Genomic DNA, 8,791 nt, shown 5'->3' with positions numbered 1-8,791 from the left:
CTTCAGTGGTGGAACTTTGTTCTTGCTGTTTTGGTGGAGGATTCATATTTTTCTGCTGAAAATTAGGCAATGGTTGCCTATTTTGCTAATATGGAATTCCTTGTTGTTGTTGTGGTTGAAAATTCTGATTTGGAACTTGACTTTGCTGATTTCCCCATGAAAAGTTGGGATGATTCCTCCAAGTTGGATTATAAGTTTGAGAGTAAGGATTCCCCATTTGTTTGTTTCCATAAGTACCAACATATGCAGCTTGCTCTCCATAGTCTACTCCACAGCTAGTAGTTCCCTCTGCATAAGCAACTTGTTGTGAACTTCCAGATGATGATGATGAACTAACCAACATACTTAAATCTTCCATCTTCTTAGCCAAAACATTTGTAAGTGCATCAAACTTTGCATTAATCATGTTGAACGGATCAAGATCATACATTCCAGTAGCTTGCCTGTTTTGAGTTGGAGCTGGTCCTCTTGGACTACTCCAAAGATGAGTATTCTTTGCAATTTTCTCTAATAGCTCATAAGTTTCATCTTCATGCTTCATAATAAATTCTCCTCCTGTTTGAGCATCAATAATTCCTCGGATAGCAGGAGTGACATTTGTATAAAAATTCTGATTTATCATCCATTTTGGAATGGCATGATGTGGGCATTGTCTCTCTAATTCTTTCCATCTCATCCATGATTCATAAAGAGTTTCATCTTCTCTTGGTCTGAAAGCTATCATTTGATTACTCAATTCTTGAGTTTTTCCAGGTGGAAAATATTGTGCAAGAATGCATTAGTAAGTTGCTCCCAAATTGTAATAGAGTTATGAGGTAAAGAATCAAGCCAATCCAATGCTCTATCTTTCAAAGAGAATGGGAATAGCTTCAATCTTGCTGCATCATCAGACACTCCGGGTTGTTTTTACATGTCACAGATCATAGCAAATTTCTTTAGATGTATGTGTGGATTTTCAGAAGGATGTCCCCCAAATTGAGAATTCTGAATCATTTGAAGAACTCCAAAATCCATCTTGTAACTATTTGCATCAATTCTTGGTCTTGCTATGCTTTCTCTCAATTCATCAAAACGAGGAAAAGCATGATATATCATACTTCCCCTAGGCACATTAGCATTTATAATCTCTTCACCTTGGGCTGCATTTTCATTATTTCGATCATTTCCAGCATTACCACCAATTCTAATTCTTTCATCAGCCATGTCTGCTTCTAATTCAGTTTCTCTCAAGGCTTCTTTCCTTTCTCTGGTTTCTTTCTTGTTGGCTTTATAAAATTTCTCAATTTCAGGATTGAACAATAAGGATGTGTCACTTGTGCTTCTAGCTCTTCTCATAAAAGATTAAAAGTACCTGAAAAAGAACAAACAAACACAAAAATGAAAAGATAACAAAGATAAAACTAAAAATGACTAAAATAATCAAGAATTCAATATTAAACAAACAACTCCCTAGCAACGGCGCCAAAAACTTGATGTGGCCCAACTGCAAGTGCACGGGTCGTGCAAGTAATATAGAAAAGATATTGTTCCCACGAGGAGTTGCGTTAATGATTGAATTTTTGATATAAAAAGTTGACTAAATTAGACTAGTTTTGAAATTAAAGCAATAAGTTGATGGGTATTGAAGTATGAAATATATATGTGCAAAATTAATAATCTATCCAACAATGTATCAATTAAACTAAAATTGCATCAGTTTGAAATAAGCAAGTGAAATATGGCAAAATTTAAAATGGCAAGCAATTAAATTTGATTAGAAATTAACAATTATAAAAAGGCGATTCCGGAGTTCGGGATTTCATATTCGAGCTATTTTGGGATTTTAAATTGGTTATCCAATCTTGTGGAGCTTACGGGTTTTAAGGAGATTAATTCTTAAATCCTTTGAATACCCTTTCGAGTGAGACAAAGAGTTCCTTAATCAATCTACTCATACTTTTGTGGACTTAGAGTTAATTAAGACCCATTAAGTTCTTTAATTAATCTGTGAATCCTCTTAATCCTTAGTCTATTTCTAGATCTAAGTTAATTAAGTCCAATTTCTTAATTATCTATCACAAGGCCTTCTCCTTTCAGTGCCTCAACCATGGATTAAGAACATCACTTAATGGGATCCTACACTAAGCATGTCATTAAGCACACAATAAATGAATAAAACTCATTAAGACCACAAAATATAGATTACCCAATCAAAATCCACAAAATATCTCAAATATTACATCCCTTACTCCAGAATCAAAGTAAAACTACTCACTACCCATAATGTTTACAAGAAATTCTTAGTTTGTATGGAAATAATGCTTTAATCTAAGCTAGGAAACAAGAAACTAAACACTAGAAATGTAGGAAAAAATGTAAGAAAGGAAAGAAATCTCCAAATCTGGTTGGAAATGGTGTGGGAGAGATTTGTGGCTCTTCAGCTGCTCTTGCTCCTCTCCCTTTTTCTGCTCTCCTTCTTGTCCTCCTTCTAAAATGGGAAATGAGGCTATTTATAGCATTTTCTGACATGGAGCCCTAAAATGGTGTGTTTTAGGAGGAATTTTCTGAGGGAATCTTCTGCCAGCTCATTAATGAAACCTTTGTGGGACTGCATAAGTGGACTGCATAAGTTATGCAGTCCCTTATGCAGTTTTGGGCTATTTCTGGTTCACTTATGCGAAACCGCATGACTTGGCGCATAGGTTATGCACAATTCCGTGAGATTGCATAAGGGGGCGTGAATCTGCATAAGCCATGCACTCTCCTTATGCACAATTCGGCAGGTATTGGAACAGTGATTTTTCTCCTTATGCAGATCTGCATAGCTTATGCGGCAAGTTATGCACAATTTGGTCAATGCATATTTCAGCTTGAAAACTTGTTTTTGACATCTTTGGCTATAGAAGTCACTCCTCAATGGCAAAAATTCTCTTCAGTCCTTCAAAAACACAAATTTTCCTATAAAACAAAGTAAAAATTACAAATTAATGCAAAATTGACAACTATGAAAAACTAACTAAATAACTAATGAAATTGGCTAAAAATGACTAATAATAAAATAAAATGGCTATGAAATTAGACCTATATGACAATGCAAAATGTATGCATCACTCAAGGTTTCTTATTCTTATTACCCTTTTTCTTTTTGGACTTTCCAACATAAGAAGAAGATGCAATCGAAGCTACCTATTTTCCTTTATTGCCCAGCATATTCTTTTGGGCAATAACCAGCATGTTTAGTAAACTAGCCAAGGTGTATTCCTACTTAGTGATATGGAAATTTATCACAAAATTCCCAAATGACTCATATAGGGACTGAAGGATCAAATCCGTCTGTAGTTGGAAATCCATGTTAAAATCAAGATGTTCCAGCTACTCTATAAGCCGAATCATCTTATGGACATGATCCCCAACATTCTGTCCCTCAGATATCCTTATTCGAAATAGCTGCCTATATATCTCATACCTAGCATTCCTGCTATGCTCACCATACAACTCTCGCAGGTAAAGGAGGATCTCACTTGCACTATGCATAATTTCATGCTACTTCTGTAACCCATTACTCATAGAAGCAAGCATGTAACACTTCGCTTTCATATTATGCTCCTTCCACTTATCCAAAGTGTCATATTCCTCTTAAGTGGCCTCTGGAGGTAAGGGACCAGGAACATTTGAGTCTAAAACATATCTAATACATTTTAGGTTCAGAACAAGTTTTAAATTTCTAAGCCAATCAAAAAGATTAGGTCTTGTCAACCTATTGTGATAAAATATGCTCGCAAGGTTATTAGATGGTGGTGGTAAAGGAACAGAAGCGTGAAAAACACAAGTTTATACCATTGAATTGAAAAATTTTCACTTAGGGTCACATGCTTCATGCAAGATTTATTTTTATCTATTTGATTTCAATGATAAACAACAAATTAAGACACTTTTAATATGTTTTTGGATCTGTATTTGCCATTTAAGATTAAAATTAGATTAATTTTAGAACCCTAGATTAAATCAAGAACAAACACACTAACCTCTTGATGCACTGTAGTGTATTTGCGCCTTTAAGATTCGTCTTCAGGACACCAGATGTTGTCCCTCTAGCTTGTCCACACCAAGAACACCTATGGCAGCCCTTGAATAGCTTTTAAAGCTTTTTCTATTACTTAGAAAATCAAGTTCTGCCTTCTAAGAGATTAAAGATGTAAACAGGACACTACAAACTATTTCTAGTATTTTTAATTCAAGAGATTACTTGCTAATCTATTGGAATAGATGAGAGATGAAGACGAAGAGAGAATGTGAGTCTCAAGGGTGGTGGCACACAATGGGAGGCAGCAGCTTGTATGTTTTATTTTTCATAACAATACTTGTATAGCTAGGTCACCACTTAAACCCTTACCACATGTGACCCTTTGATTGGTTCTAGGTTTAATTGACCCAATCACATTATGCCAAGTGTCAAAACCTATATTTAATCTTAATTTTAATCATCTTACATGATTAAAAGATATTTGGCAAGCTTATGTGCAACGCCATATGTCACCATCTCATGGTGCCACATGTCACCCTGTGAAATGACCAAAATGCCCATGTGTCTTAATTTTGAGTTCTTAACCCAAAATAATTATTTCTCCTTTTCTAAGCAATTTATAACAAATATAAATTAATTAATTAATCTCTATTAATTAATTTCTCATTAATTAAATTCATATTTAAACACTTTAAATATAAATTTAACTTATACTTTACATCCAATAATCTAGATTTGGTTTCAAGTCATGCTACGGACTTTGCAATCTAATTGCAAACCAAACCTATTTAATTAATCACTTAAACTCTTTAATTAATTAATTAAAACATATTTAATTAGGTGATAACTTGTGTATGTGTATGACTTACTAAGCTCATCACTAATTGGCAATGAGATATGATATCAACTCTTAATATCATCAAAACTCCTTCTTACCATAAATGATTTCTCTAAATCATTTTATGTACCTCATAGACCATGGTTAACACCTAGCATAGCATGCCATGGCCACTCAATTAGTAATAAGGTTTACCTTAAATGAACCTATAATCATATGTTACCATGCACTAGAATCTCTCTGTTACAAAATCCCAACTCAAGCTGGAGTCATGGTTTATGTCAAACTCCATTTGCTATGAATATTATGTTATCTTTTAATTCCAGTTATTGATTAAAAAGATTTTCTCATTAGAAACTCTCTTTTCTTATTAAATCTATCTTTCATGGCTAGGAACTTGAAACATCAAGAACAATTAAATAAACATAGGATTTTATCTCTATTTACTTAGAGGAACAGATTCCATCTTAATCAACACCTACCTCCATATATAACTAGTAGGAGCCAACACATGCCCATATACCCATACACAGTACAAGTATGAAAGCAGTATCAAACTCAAACTAGCTATATACAAGATAACTGTGCTATCTCAGGTCTAAAGATTATATGTACTGGTATGATTTATGACAAAACATTAACAAGAGTAAACTCCATGTGCTTGTCATAAGTGTCACTGGTTTGGCCTACTTATCATTTATAAGTGCCTATCATGTTTGTCATATGGTATGAGACTCAACATTCCATCTTATTTATATCTCATATAAATAACTTGGGAACAAACATGAATACAACCTTTCTAGATAAGTCATGTCCTTATTATGAAGTATCCTCAATTGTGAACCTATTTATGATACTTTGTACTAGAAATACTGTCACTCATATTCTTAACAACTTAAAAATAGAATTTCTAATAAAATATCAATGGACCTTTTCTATTACACATAAATATATTATGTAAACGGAAAAGTGGAAATGCCTTTTATTAATAAAAACATGTACAAGATACATACTAAATGATACGCTCTAGGGCATACTACTAACAATCTCCCAGTAGCACTAAAGCCATTCATTACAATATCTTAGACCCATCTTCTCAAGATGTCGGTCTAACTGTGCTTGTGACAAAGGCTTAGTGAATAGATCAGTTGGATTTTCAGCTGATGCTATTTTCTGCATGGCTATATCGCCTTGCCCAAATATTTCTCTGATAATGTGGTAGTGTCTTTCTATGTGTTTGGATTTCTGGTGAGACCAGGGTTCCTTAGCCTGTATGACTGCTCCATTGTTGTCACAGTGCAGTGGAACTGTTGACCCAATGGAAAGAACTAGTGTAAGTTCTATCATGAACTTCTTTATCCAAACAGCTTCCTTTGCAACATCTTATACAGCAATATACTCAGCCTCGGTAGTGGAATCTACAGTAGTGCTCTATTTGGGACTCTTCCAACTGACTGCACCTCCATCACAAATGAACACATACCCAGAGGTAGATTTTCTATCATCGATATCTTATTGGAATTCAGAATTAGTATAACCATCCAATTGCAAGTCTCCACCTCCATAGATCAAGAATAAATCCTTAGTTCTTCTCAAGTACTTAAGGATATTCTTGACACCTATCCAGTGTTCCAAACCTAGATTGGATTGATACCTGCTAGTCAAACTAACAGCATATGTGATATTCGGCCTAGTACACAACATTGCGTACATTAAACTTCCAATAGCTAAAGCATATGAAATCCTAGCCATTTTATTTCTTTCTTCAGGTGTCTTTAGCGACATCTCTTTAGAAATATGGATACCATGTCTCACTGGTAACAATCCTCTCTTCGAATCAAACATGTTAAACCTCTTTAACACCTTTTCCAAGTATAGACTTTGGGATAAACCAATTATTCTTTTCGCTCTATCTCTATAGATGTGAATCCCAAGAATATAGGTTGCCTCCCCTAAGTCTTTCATGGAGAATGTATTTGACAACCATACCTTTACAGTTGTCAACATACCTGTGTCATTACCCATCAACAGTATGTCATCCACATATAAGACAAGGAAAGTGATAGCACTGTCACTAACCTTCTTATATACACATGGCTCATCCTCATTTTTGATAAAACCAAAGGATTTAATGGCTTTATCAAAATGGATGTTCCAACTCCTTGAAGCTTGCTTCAACCCATAAATGGATCGCTTTACCTTGCATACCTTAGAACTATCTTGGGATTCAAAACCCCTAGGTTGTTCCATTAAAATGTTTTCTTTAATGTATCCATTGAGAAAAGCTATTTTGACATCCATCTGCCAAATCTCATAATCATAGTATGCAGCTATTGCTAATACAATCTTAATTGATTTAAACTTGGCAACAGGCGAGAAAGTCTCCTCATAGTCGATTCCTTGCCTTTGGTGAGACCCTTTCGCTACTAGCCTTTCCTTATAGGTCTCTACCTTTCCATCAGAACCAGTTTTCTTCTTGAAAACCCATTTGTTCCCAAACTTGATTCTTATACATGGAATCAATTTCAGATTTCATAGCATCAATCCATTTTGAAGAGTCTATATCTGATATAGCTTCTTCATAGGTAACTGGATCATCTCCATGATCTACTTCTTCATGAGTAGACAACTCTTGCTCTTCTTCATGAAGGAAACCATATCTCACTGGTGGGTGAGATACCCTAGTTGTTCTACGAGGAATAGCTGTAGATGTTTCATTAACGGGTGTAGGTTGACTAGATGGATCTATATCCATCTGATCTGTTGGTTGGTCAGAATTCTCTAATTCCAAATCTATTTGTCCTTCTTTGCCTCCTTCTTGAACAAACTGTTGTTCAAGAAATGTGGCATCTCTACTCACCACAACCTTTTGTGATGTAGGCAAATAATATCCAAAACTATCTTTTGGATATTCAACAAATTGACCCTTTTCTGATCTGGTTTCAAATTTATCAATGTCCAGCTTTTTGATATAAGCTGGACAACCCCAAATCTTAACATGCTTGAGACTTGGTTTTCTTCCATGCCATATCTCATAAGGTGTGGAAGAAATTGATTTTAATGGAATCCTATTCAGAATATACAAAGTTGATTCTAATGCAAATCCCCAAAAGGAGATTGGCATATTAGTACAGCTCATCATACTATGCACCATATCCAATAGAGTACGATTTCTCCTTTCAAATACACCATTCAACTATGGTGTTCCTGGAGGAGTCAGCTGGTAAACAATGCCATGCTCTCTCAAGTATTCATCAAATTCAGTACTCAAATATTCTCCTCCATAATCTGATCGAAGAGCTTTAATACTCTTTCCTGTTTGATTTTCTACTTTAGATTTAAATTCTTTGAACTTTTCAAAGGATTCATGTTTGTATTTCATCAAATACAAATACCCAAACCTTGATTTATCATCAGTAAAGGTAATAAAGTAATGAAAATCGCATTTAATCATTTCCTTAAATGGATCACATACATCACTATGTATTAGTTCCAAAATATTTTTAGCTCTCTTGTCCAACAAAGAGTGATCTAGTCATTTTGCCCTGAAGGCAAGATTAACAAGTTGGAGTAGGCTCAAAGCCCAATGAGGATAAAATCCCCATTTTCTCCAATTTTGCAATCCTATCTTCTGCAACATGACCTAATCTTAGGTGCCAAATATATTTTGAACTTGAGTTGATTTTCATCATGGCATTGCATTCTTTTAGATTGCTATACTCTAGACAGTGGAAACACTTTCCTACTAGCAGTGGAAACACTTTCCTGCTAGTAGTGGAAACACTTTCCTTTACCTTTGTCAACTTTGATCTTTGTTTTTCAGTTTAGCTATCTTCTTGGAAGATCTTGGAACTTGAGGTTTTTTTTTTCTAATTACCTTTTTTTCTTATTGGACTTTCCAGTAGAAAAATATGCAATCAAAGCTACCTCTTTTCCTTTATTGCTCGGTA

General features: G+C 34.7%; 1 non-coding gene across 1 annotated transcript; it reads left to right on the top strand.

The window, feature by feature from the left end:
• Positions 1 to 632: 632 nt before the first annotated feature.
• On the top strand, positions 633 to 739 carry LOC131181834 (small nucleolar RNA R71). Its single transcript, XR_009150310.1, has one exon. It is a non-coding gene; the product is annotated as a small nucleolar RNA R71 (small nucleolar RNA).
• The last annotated feature ends 8,052 nt before the right edge of the window (positions 740 to 8,791 follow it).

The sequence above is a fragment of the Hevea brasiliensis genome, chromosome 7 (genome assembly GCF_030052815.1).
Source record: "Hevea brasiliensis isolate MT/VB/25A 57/8 chromosome 7, ASM3005281v1, whole genome shotgun sequence".
NCBI lineage: Eukaryota > Viridiplantae > Streptophyta > Magnoliopsida > Malpighiales > Euphorbiaceae > Hevea > Hevea brasiliensis.
Note: the sequence above shows the minus strand (reverse complement) of the source record. Positions and strands in the feature narration are given on the sequence as shown.